Source organism: Juglans regia, chromosome 2 (assembly GCF_001411555.2).
Source record: "Juglans regia cultivar Chandler chromosome 2, Walnut 2.0, whole genome shotgun sequence".
Lineage (NCBI taxonomy): Eukaryota > Viridiplantae > Streptophyta > Magnoliopsida > Fagales > Juglandaceae > Juglans > Juglans regia.
Genome location: NC_049902.1, coordinates 15,017,479 through 15,030,066, shown reverse-complemented (window position 1 = coordinate 15,030,066; position 12,588 = coordinate 15,017,479).

The following is a 12,588-nucleotide window of genomic DNA, read 5'->3' as shown; positions in this document are numbered from 1 at the left end:
TTCAAACTTGAGAGTCTGCAGGATGTGACAAAATATTATCATTCTTGACTCTAGATGATGAGTGTCATATCATATCCACAGCCGTTGAACGTGACATAAATAACCGTTGTAATCTAGGTATCAATGGAAAGTGACATACAACCTTCCGCGGCACATTCTGCTTCTCAGTTGTCCATCTTGATTCATGGCAAATGGGGCACTCGTTCAACTGCTCATTCTCTCGCCAAAATAACACACAATCATTCTTACATGCATGTATTACATTGTAATCAAACCCGAGTCCTTTTTTCAACTGTTTTGCTTCATAGAAGTTGCGGGGTAAAATATTGTCTTATGGAAGTGTCTCTTTAAAAAGCTCGAGCAATATATTGACAGCCTTAATAGATATTCGGCACATGGATTTTATATGAAGTAATTTAACTGTAAATGAAAACTTACTGTGCCTTCTACACCCTAGATATTACTCAAGCTGTGAATCATTCCACAAGTGGGTAAAAGTGTCATGGCACGGATCATTTGAATTTGATGGATCTGTTCCACTTTCATCTATAAATATTCTTGCACCAATGTCGCCCAGCATTTGCTCCATATCCTCTTCGTGATCGTCACCAACAACCTCGGGATGTACATCTTTATAGATGTCTTCTTCTTCATCTCGAAGTTCAAATGACGTTGGATACGGTTCTCCATGTAAGACCCAATCGGTATAACCTTGGTCAATACCTTTGACAAACAGATGCTCTCTCACCAACTCTATCTTATGAGAACACAAATTCTTGAAAAGTTTACATGGGCATCTAATAGGACCGTCACTGCCAATTGTACAAGATACGAACTCCAAAATTTTCTTAACTCCTTCAGTATATACATTGTAATCCTCACCCAACCGATCTCTAACTCACATCCAACTCTTATCCATGTCTAATATCCTATTGCAAACAGCCACATGCATCAACAAACAAACAATTATCTAACATATTGTGCAATTTCTTCATTTCACCGGGTAGTTAGTCCTATCTCATTCGGGATTGTAATATCATAATCGCCAACCTATCAACTATTATATGTCACGTCTAACTTAATTTCGGCAGCATCTCCCTATAGTTCTCCAAAATATGCTCGTTTGGTCGTACACACCGACGAGTAATACATCGATGCACATTCACCAAAACTGCATATCCAAAGAACAATAAGGAATGACTACCAAAATCATAATGTCGGATGCAACAAATATAGTTTGATAGTTTGTGAGAATGATCTTACAATAAGTATTTATATATATTATGGGAATTTTAAGTATTCGAAATATATCATGGGTATTACTTATTAGCTTAATTATACATTATAGTTAATTTTAAGTATTAATTAAAATTTAATTTTATTATTTGTTAAGTTAGTCCTCATAGTTTAATTAATACTTAAATATTAACATGAATTTATTTAAGTATTAATAATCCTTATGTTTTTATAATATAATTTTAGCCCCTTTTAAGTTAGTTGTAAGATAGTTTTTACAACTATTATCTTTTAAGTATTAATATGAGTTTAAGTATTATTAATTCTTATGTTTATTATTTTTAAGTTATTTATAATTTAATTTTATTATTTTTTAAGTTAGTTGGAAGATAGATTTTACAACTATTATCTTTTAAGTATTAATATGAGTTTTAGTATTATTAATTCTTATGTTTATTATTTTTAAGTTATTTGTAATTTAATTTTATTATTTTTTAAGTTAGTTGGAAGATAGATTTTACAACTATTATCTAAGTATTAATAATTCTTATGTTTTTATAGTATAATTTTAGCCCCAAGTTAAATGTAAGACAGTTTTTACAGTTATTATCTTTTAAATATTAATATGAGTTTAAGTATTATTAAATCTTATGTTTTTATAATATAATTTTAGCCCCTTTGAAGTTAGTTGTAAAATAGTTTTTACAACTATTATATTTAAATATTAATATGAGTTTAAGTATTATTAATTCTTATATATATATATATACTATATATAATCTATTATAATATTACATATTTATATGATAGTTTAAGATAGTTTTTACAACTGTTCAAACACGGTAATATATTATTCGAACATGTTTATCCGTTTGAACGGTATATTACCTCATTCGGAGGGTATCAACCCAGATTCCAAACACCAGCCAGTTCAAATGAGACACAATCTCACAAAATATCACAAACTCATATTCAGAAAATACTACAAACATACAGCATATATATTTCAAATAGCAACCCTCTAACAAACATATATGATGTTTAATCTAACAAACGCCTACACAATATATATATATATATAAACTACAAAATCAATAAATAACTATTAAAGTGTAAATTTATCTAATAAACACTTATCAATATATTAAAAAAATAAAATTAATAATAGATTTAGAAGTAAAATGATAAAGAAAGTCATACCTTTAAGCAAAATAAGTGTGCAATCCTCTTTGTAAGATGATAGAATGAAGGATTGTGTGAAAAAAAAAATGTAAGATTTTGGAGAGCAAACGGAGAAGAGAGAAAAAGATGAAAGACAAATGAGGGACTGACGGCGTGCGAGAAGATTTTAAGTTCTCACTAACCGTTCAAACGTAAATAAAGTGCGGTCAAACGTGAAATAATTTCAGCGTGCCAATTTTCCCGCCCGCACAAATTTCTTCAATGCCGTTCAATCGACGAAAAATGTCGTTCGAACAGTAATCTTGGAGTCTTTAATTGACGGAATATTTTTCCTCCACTGCAATAAACCGTTCAAACTCTGACAAAGGACACTCGAGCGGTAATTCAGAGTCATTAATTGGCGGGATATTTTCCCACCACTGTAATAATTTGTTCGAACGATGACAAAAAACATTCGAACGGTAATCCAGAGTCATTAATTGGCGGGATATTTTCCCACCACTGCAATAAACCGGTCGAACACATCTCCTTAATGTTTAAATATATTTATTTTCATCTTTAAATGAAAAATACTATAAGATCATATGTATTAGTAATATATACTATCATATATATAGGTAAGATATACTAAATATCATATATACAGTAAGATATACTAAATATCATATATATAGTAATATATACTATCATATATATAGTAATCTATATATGGTATAGTATATATTATACTATACTATCATATATATAATAAGATATATTATCATATATATAGTAATCTATACTAAATATCATATATATAATATGGTATATATTATACTATACTAAAGTATACTATAAAAATGTAAGATGATATCTATTAGTAATATATATTACCATATATATTAGTAATATAGACTATATATCATATATATAGTATCATATATATTATACTATACTAAATTAGTATATAAGGAAAATATAAGATCATGTGTATTAGTAAATCCCACCAATCATATATAACATATATAGTAAAGTATATTGGAATATATAGTGTGATATATATTAGTTAAGTATAAACTCATAGTATATAGTACTATATACTATCATATATATATATATATATATATATTATCATACACTTTGATAATAAAGTATTATGATATATTACTATTATACTATAATAAAATATATGTATATAAGTTATTATGTTTTCATTTAAAGTATTATACTATCATAATATATATATTATAATATACTATAATATTACATATATATTACAGTATATATAATCTACTATAATAGTATATATATTATATTAAATTATAGGATTATAAATATCATATACATTTAATATAAATGAAACAAATATCGTTCGAACGGTAAATATTAATGTTCGAACAGTAATTTAAAAGCATTCGAATGGTCAAATATAACATTCGAATAGTTATACACATATAAGTTATTGCGGGTAGAACTTTCTCTTACGTCACCGTCCCCACTGTTTGAAAACGAAAGAAAACGTTTGAACGCCCATCAATCGCCGCCGTATGCCGTCGTAATCAGCATCTACGTCAAACATTCTTCCTCCCAAGTGAAGGTATGCATTTTAAAAGTTATTTTACTGTTTATTTTATGTTTTTATGGTTTTATTTGTTTTCTCTAGAAAAGTTATATTTTTTCATCAATAGTCATCGTAGAACATCACAAATTCACCGTATGATGTTTAGAAATGAAGAGTAGTATGTGTTTTGTCGAAGAAACCCACGAAATCAATGCATTTTTAAGTGTTTTCATGGCCGCTGAGTTGACTCAGCCATGGCCGAGCTCGATATGGTTTCCGTTCAAGTGCATTCGAACGAGTTTAACCTTGACATTCGAACAGTTTTAAAATGTTCGAACAGTGTGCAATTTTCCGTTCGACCATATATTTTATCGTTAGAACGTAAATTTGTAGTTCAACCACTTAATATTGTGTTCGAACCATTTACTTTGCATTAGCTTATTAAATTGTTTTCATCGTTTCATTGAATTGTTCTATCAATTAATTTATTAAATTGCTATTAGTATATAATTTTGTAAATCTTTTCGTCGTAATTAGATTTTATCACTAATGTTGAATATATATTTTATTTTTAAAATTTCAGGTTCATAATAATGTCTTATAGGGTCCGTAAACGTGGTAGATCAGGGGAACCTTCCATCCAAACAGTTCGAGAGTGGATTGTTTTACTTGAGTGGCAGGTAAAACTGTCTGATTTTGTGGCTCTTATATGGGAGGGTCATTCCCTCCCATCAATATTCAATGATCATAGTTGTGCACTAATCTTAGATCAGCAAGAAGAAAGAATGGAGCTCATTTCTTACATTGAGATCGTTATTGAGTTCTATAAAGAGCTCAGTAGTGCCAGCCCAGATGATGGAATGGTATACAGGAGCTCCTGTTATATTTTCAGCGAACGGACTCGCTGCATATCTCGATATTCTTAGGCTTATCGATGCTTATCCGAACTTGCTGCCTAAAGAGTCTGATCTTTCAGGTGATGCAAAGATGTCTCAGGATGAGGGACCAGTTTACACAGATGATATCGATACACTTGCTAATCATGAGGTCAGAGACTTGATTGTTGGTCCAGATGCTCCAATGTACAATGGGAAGACGAGTATTAGGCAGGCAGATTTATCTTCTTTCTTCAAGATCATGAATTTGATCATCGCCAAAAATATTGACCCTCGGCTACACAAGACCGAGGTTGGCATGGATCGAGCGAGATTTATGATATGGGTCGCTCGTGGCATTCCGATCAACCACGTGGGGTATATATTTGAGAGGATTCGATCAGAGGCTCGGTTCATTACGACAGATATACTGCCGTTTGGGATCCTCATCACTCGATTTTTGCTACATGCCAAAAGTTGTCGAGCGTTCCCGAGAGCCGATGGAACTGATCAATAACACCACCCTGTCGCAGAGCACGGGACATTCGAGATTTCATTTTTGTGGAGTTGTTCCTGACAAGGCGGATATTCAGAGAGATGCACAATCGGGAGATACTGGAGTATCGGCTGGTGAGACATCTACACAGGCCGAGGCATCATGCACATCTACTCGCGAGGAGATGGCCGACATACTACATGCTGAGATCGGCATGCACACATCAGTAGTGTTGATGCAGTGCATACTGCCATGTCTGAGTTGCGTACAGAGATTATGCCTAGCGTCTCTGAGTTACGTACAAAGGTTAATGGGTTACGTATAGAGATTAATGCCAATAATGCAACTCAAGTCACGCTCAATACTCGACTGGCACACGTTGTAACGCCCCGTACCTGGAAGGGTCGGAGAATTACTACCTGTCACTTACAAACTTGTCTCTCCAAGCACCTAAAACTCCAAAGACTTCATAAATAACATACAATCTCATATTTCCAAATAACTATAATACAAACTCCATAAATCATCATTACAAAAATAGCATAAACCAAAGGGGTCCACAATTTTCCAAAAATCTTAACGAAATAAAATGATACATCTTTAAATCTCAATAGGTCCAAACAACTCAAAGTACTTCAAATACTCAAGTTATACCCTTCTACTAACAATGGGACTCGACCTTCTATCCATATCTAGTCAAGCTCCAATTTCTAATCCAGACCCCCAGCTGGGAAATCAATGTCATCTGAAAAAATATGAAGATAAGGGATGAGTTATCAACAACCCAGTAAGCAGAGAATATATACTAGTATGTAAACTTGAGCCTTTTCAAAAAGTTCAGTATGCAGAAACAAAACATTTTATTTTTATACGCAGATCTCAAAAAAATGTGTTATCAGAAAATCAGAGCGACTTTTCAATCTTTTCATACTCAAAATCAATTATTCATGTTTAAAGATCTGTTTCATATTCAAAAACGCTTTGGCATAACATAACTGAACATCTTCATCTTATCATATCGTATCGTATCGTATCATATACCATGTTTAACCCCCATGGTAGGGTTATGCTATCCCCGGTGGCCAAACCAGGCAGTGTCATATGGTGAACTTCCCCTTTTTCAATCTCGGAGCCCCGAGTGTGCACACAGAAAAGAACACGTAAAAAGACCACTTTGTTTCCAAAGTGGGTGCACTCATATCATATCATGTTGGTACCAACCATATCACGTGAACCAGTATCATCATATCAGAACCATATTCAGAATTAGATTCAGAACAGATAAGTATGCCAAAGTTTTATCATATCCATGTCATATCAAAACACGTGCAAAACATATTTATATCATTCCATTTCATCAAAAACATATCCAAATCATTTCATATCACATGCATAAAAATCTCAATGATATCATATTCGCTCTTTTGCATATTTTAGAAATATATCAAATATTGCTCATGTCTACACATTTCATGTCAAAAACATTTATTTTCTCTTTCATACATATCTCATGAGTGAATGCAAGACATATACTGAGGTTGTTTCTTACTCTTTCTTTTCTAAAACAACATGCACATTTTTACAAACCAACCTCAGTTCGTTTATTTTTATGCAAATCTAGCATAGGAACCCGTTTACCTGGACTTCTTAACTTTTCGAAAATTTCCTCAAAAAAAAAATGTCGAGTCGACTATAAATCGTCACTTATAAAAATAATCACGTAATTTCTGTAAGTTTCCAATTAATCACGTATTTCGATATTTAAGCTTAAGTTTCTAAAATAATCTATTTTAATTTCTCAAAACTTAAAACCCTCATAATCCCAAAATATATCATCACTTTCTAAAATTATCAATATCCACCATAACCAACGTCAACCTCAAGACACCAATATTTAAACCCGAAACAGCCAACAAATCTCACATCATAAACCAATCACACGAACAACTCCATAATCCAATACAACCGACCCTCTTACTCCTCGGACTCAGTCCGGCACAATCAATCAATTCACAGTAAATATGAGTTAGCGCAAAAATACATTTAAATCTCAAAAGTTCTTTGTGAAAATGCTTACAATGCTATAATATAATTTTTGAAAGATCACGGAGATGCTAGAAGTGGCGGCACAGCAATGGAATAGTGCAAAATGCAATGTGGCCGTGGATCTCAAAAACTCACTTTTGAACGGGGACAAACCAAGACCCGAGATTGATAGGGAAGGGCTTAGGGATTTCGGTGAAACTAGTGGTGGTGGTGGTTGGCCGTGGGTGGCGGCGGTTGAAGGCCAAAATGCTCAAATCAGAGATGGAGATAGATGGACTTCACCGGTGGCAAATCGGAGCCAAGGATGGGGTGCATTAGGTAGCTGAGAGGTCGAGGATGGTGTGGTGAAAATGTGGTGGCCAGCGGTGGCGCGACGACGGCGCACGAGCACCAAAAGTCGTGCGGCTTGAAGCCACGCGTGGGGGAGTTTCGCGGCCCTGGAGCGGCTGAAAACACAGGGGTGGGGTCGCCGGTGGGTGGGGAAGGAGGTGGGCTGGGCGATGAGACACAATGTGGCCACGGCGGCGGTGGCTAGGGAGAGAGAGAGAGAGAGAGAGAGAGAGAGAGAGAGAGAGAGAGAGAGAAGAAGAAGAAGAAGAAGAAGAAGAAGAAGAAGAAGAAAAGAAAAAGTGAGGGAAAGAAATAAGGTCCAATCCTCACATCTTGGGTCACAAAAATGATCCAACGGAAATGATTTCAAAATAACAAGTAAAATAAAATAATTCAAACACAAAGACTAAGTAAAATAAAATAAATAAATCCAACGACACAATAAATTTTAAAACCCACAAACAACTAATTTAAATTAGAGAACAATTTAAATAATGAACAATAATTAATAACAAGAAAATACATTGAATTAACAATTAAAAATCTTAAAATAATATAACGTAAATCAGCTAAAATTTAAAACAAGAAAGTTCATAATCTTAATAAATGAAATAATTTACTTAGTCAAAATATACGTAAATATGGGGTATCACACACATAGAGAGACAATTAGCTGCAGTCGAGGATGTGTGTAGAGACCCCGCAACACAGTAGTTTCTATTTTTTATTTATTTAATTTTTTTTTGTTATAATTATAGACAGTATATATGGTGTTTTGGTAATTTGCTTTAGTTGTAAATTAAATATTTTATATTTTCTGGAGTAATTATTGATTTATATTATGTGGTGTATGGTTGATAATATTTATTTAACTAAAAATTTTATTTAACATAAAATAAATCATTAAAATCTTTTTAAATTAATTACATAAAATTAATTAATGAATTTGAACATATGATATATATATTTTTTATATTTTGAGTTTCGTACCGAAATTAATACTATACATTCGAATGTATAAATGTGGTGCTTAAATATGTTCAAACTAAATATATTTCATTCGAACGTTTTAGAAACCTTTCCGCCAGGTTTTGCACCAAATATTTTTCTTTCAAACAAAAATAATTACCATTCGAACGGTTGTGAACTTTCCCCGCCATAATAAATTACTTCACCGCCAAGATTTTACTGTTCAAACGTATTTTTTTCCATTTGAATGGAAAAAAAAAATTTTAACGATTTAATTTGTCACAGAAAATACTATTCGAACGGTTATTTTACCGTTCGAACGATTTTGTAAAGTAATCAATTTTTTTAGACAAAATTTAAATTTCATCCTAAAAAATTACTTTTAGGGATGAACTTCATCCCTAAATAATTTCATTCCAAAAGCTCAAAATTGTTGTAGTGTGAGTGAATGAGTGATTTAAAACAAAACATTCCTTTTTGTTTTCAAATTTTTCCCAGTCCTTTCCTTCCGTATGGGGGTTGGATGGCATATAACCAAGTTGAAATCCCAAAATCTATTTGCTTATTCAGGGTCAGAAAAATCAAAAGCATAATAATAATTTTTATATATACTGAAAGAATAACGACCAGGGTCACACAAAGTGGCCTTCAAACGTGTGGCACTTCTTGTAAAAAGTGTAAATATTCCAAGCATCCAAACCATTAAACAATTCGTCGCATGCGCATCACATTCACTCTTCCCAACCCTACCTGAATAATTGATCATGCATGCAGTATAGAACATGATCAGTACTCTCTTTCTTTTGTTTTCTAAAAACATCTCATCTCATCTCATCTCATCTCACCTCATCATTACAACTTTCTCAAATCTCCACACAAAATAAAATAAACAATTCAACTTTTTCAAATCCCAAAACAACAATAATATTAAAAAATATATTTTAACAATATTTTATTTAATTTTTTAACTTTAATCTCAACTCATCTCATCTCATCTCATGTCATCTCTGAAAACAAACGGGACATACACAACATATTCCGAATACTGCGTGCAGTACGAGGCAGTTAATTGGACCAAAAAGTAGTACTGGTTCCCTCCTTATGCTCCCCATGCATCATAATGACACCATATCTCTTTTGTCAAATGGAAAAGGTGAATGGATGGAAGCAGCTGGGACAGTTAGATCGGAAAAATTAAGTAGTCGGCCAGTAACGGATCTCCAATATTTACATTTTGCGTACGATTATTTGATCGACGGTACACGATTGTCCGTTGCATGCAAAGTTGCATGGTTCTCCAATATAGACATGAATGGATATTGTATATATTAGCCGTGTGCTACGTACGTTAATGCATGTCATATATATATATATATATGGTACGTACGTACTTATGAGCTCATCAGCAGATCAAGAATAATGGACAAAACTAAGCAGTACTCTCTAAATTAACATGGCAATATTCTAGTACTAGAGTGACATTACATATATATATATATATATATATATATACAAGTAAGGGTCACAGCCCTCATGATCCTGAATGTTGTTGGAAGGCATCTAACTAAACTAGCTAGCTAGCTTATAAAGTGGAAAAATTGGGTGGGAACTAAGAACCCATTTTTTGTGGCTTTGAGTAGAGAAGAATAACTAAATTCTTGACTTGAGAATATGACCTATATATTGGCTTTAGCTAAAGTTTTAGTTAGGATTCTAAAATTCCTATTCCATAGGAATCTTTTAGAAGTTTTTTCGGCCCCCAACTTTTCTCCACAAGGAATAGCATTATTCCGCGGTCATTTCTTACTTTCTAATTCAGCCACTGCCAGCATGCATATATGTGTGGTCAGAAAAGCTGTCACAGCCAATATATAGGCGTCTCATATATATATATATATATATATGATGTGCTAGCTTCTCTTTTTTGCAGTTTCTTCTCGTCCTCAAAAGTAAATTTATATTGATATAAAATCCACAAAAGGAAGCTGTGTAAGTACGATCGAGAACAAAAATCCTTCTCTGTTCCAAAGAGGAGAGAATAACATCGTAGAGAAGATCAGTTAACAAGATCAGTAAAAGCATATATAGTACTATTCCCTCGTGATACTGTTCAAAACAGAAGAGCATGAAAGAAAGAGAGAGATTTGAAGTATGTGAGAGCATTTGGGCAATGCCGCAATATCAAGCTAGGAAAGCCAAGTACTTTACATGTACGTACCAATATTAATATCAGAAAGATCACTGCATGCAGGGTCCTTGTTGAGAGACATGAAATGAAAGTTGCAGCTAGCTAGCAACATGTTTACTCTATTTACGTACGTCTGATAACATCCACTTGAATAACATATATAAGATCCACATATTTTTTTTTTCTCTCTCAAAATCTACCTTACAATTCGGACAATCAACTCTAAATGATTCTGATCCATAAATCTGTCATATTTCCTACACTACCTTACATTATATGGATTTTTTTTTTTTTTTATGAGTTGGTGGAGGGGGGTTTCGAACTCCAAACCTCCATTTTGAAGACTGGGGTTATACCAATCAAGCAACATGTCTTTGGCAACGTCCAAGAATATTGAAGGTCCTTGTTGCGAGTCATCAAAATCCAAGAGAATTCGCCAAGTACTTGGTAAGACATGATAAGTTCAAATACCGAAGCAATTTAGAGCTATATGTATCTGGCATGGTACCAAATCCCTGCCTCTGGTGCAATTTATTCCTATCCACATGCCAGCAAACTATTTAGGAATTTTGCTTTAGCGCTTTACATAAAGGCCGGTTTTATAGATTCTCTCAAACTGCATTAAAAATCGATCCTCACAAATCGGAATCAACGATCTTTCTATGAAAGGCCAGTCGATCGGAAGTAATCTGCAGATATTATTCAAGGAATACGAATTATTTTCTTTTTGATTTGTTTATTTTAATGATCGAGCTCTTAGCCTCTCACAGAATCATTAATCAGTTTAGCAAATGCTCGTTTTAAACATATCTAGATCAGTGCTCGTTAGGTTGGTATCTTCGTATCAGCTCTGTCTGGCCTCATTAATCATGAATAAGTTTTGTTTTTGTATCGCATTTAATTTGATGGAGCTTTGGTCTCTATAACTTATATATATACGAATTTATTCTGCATTAGCTCATGTTGATCATATGGATATTATTCTTGTAATTTTAAATTGATTTAGCATAATATATCCCTGACAATCACAGCATTAGCATAATGCACTAGTACAAGCCACACATGCACAGCTTGCTTGGGGCAAAACCAAAAGAACAATCCTAGTTTATATATGTCATGTAAATATTTTGGCATGCATGCGTGAATGCATATATGTCATGTAAATATGAATCTTTTTATGTATCTAAATCTGCATTTTAGTCACTCATTCATACAAAAATGTATGAAATTATTACTTGTTCTAAAAGTTTAAGTAAATGGATAGGAAGGGATAGATTTCATTATTTATATTTCATGTATTAGCCCCATCAATAAATTTGCCCAATAAAGTTTAAGCAATGCGTGCCTCCATATCAGTCACTCTAGACATAATCTTCGACTCAGACTCTGTGAGGGAGACCCGGACTGCATCAATGATCTTTGATGTCTGTGCGCACATCTATGCACGCACGTTATCTGCAATCTCCTCACGAGTAGCACTGTGCGATGCACTCTGTGTAGATGCCTCACCAGATATGCCCTGAGTACCTCCTTGAGTGTCAACCGCCTCTGTAGTTGGTGCACGAATATGAAATCTGGATTCTGCGGTACTACGAGACAAGGTCGTCGAGTTAATTGGTCCAATCGGCTCCCAAACATGCTCAAACTCATCTGGCCTGGCCTGACTCCTTTGCTAAAAGGAATCGTGTGAGCATTACTCCAAACGGCAATATATATGTCATAAAAA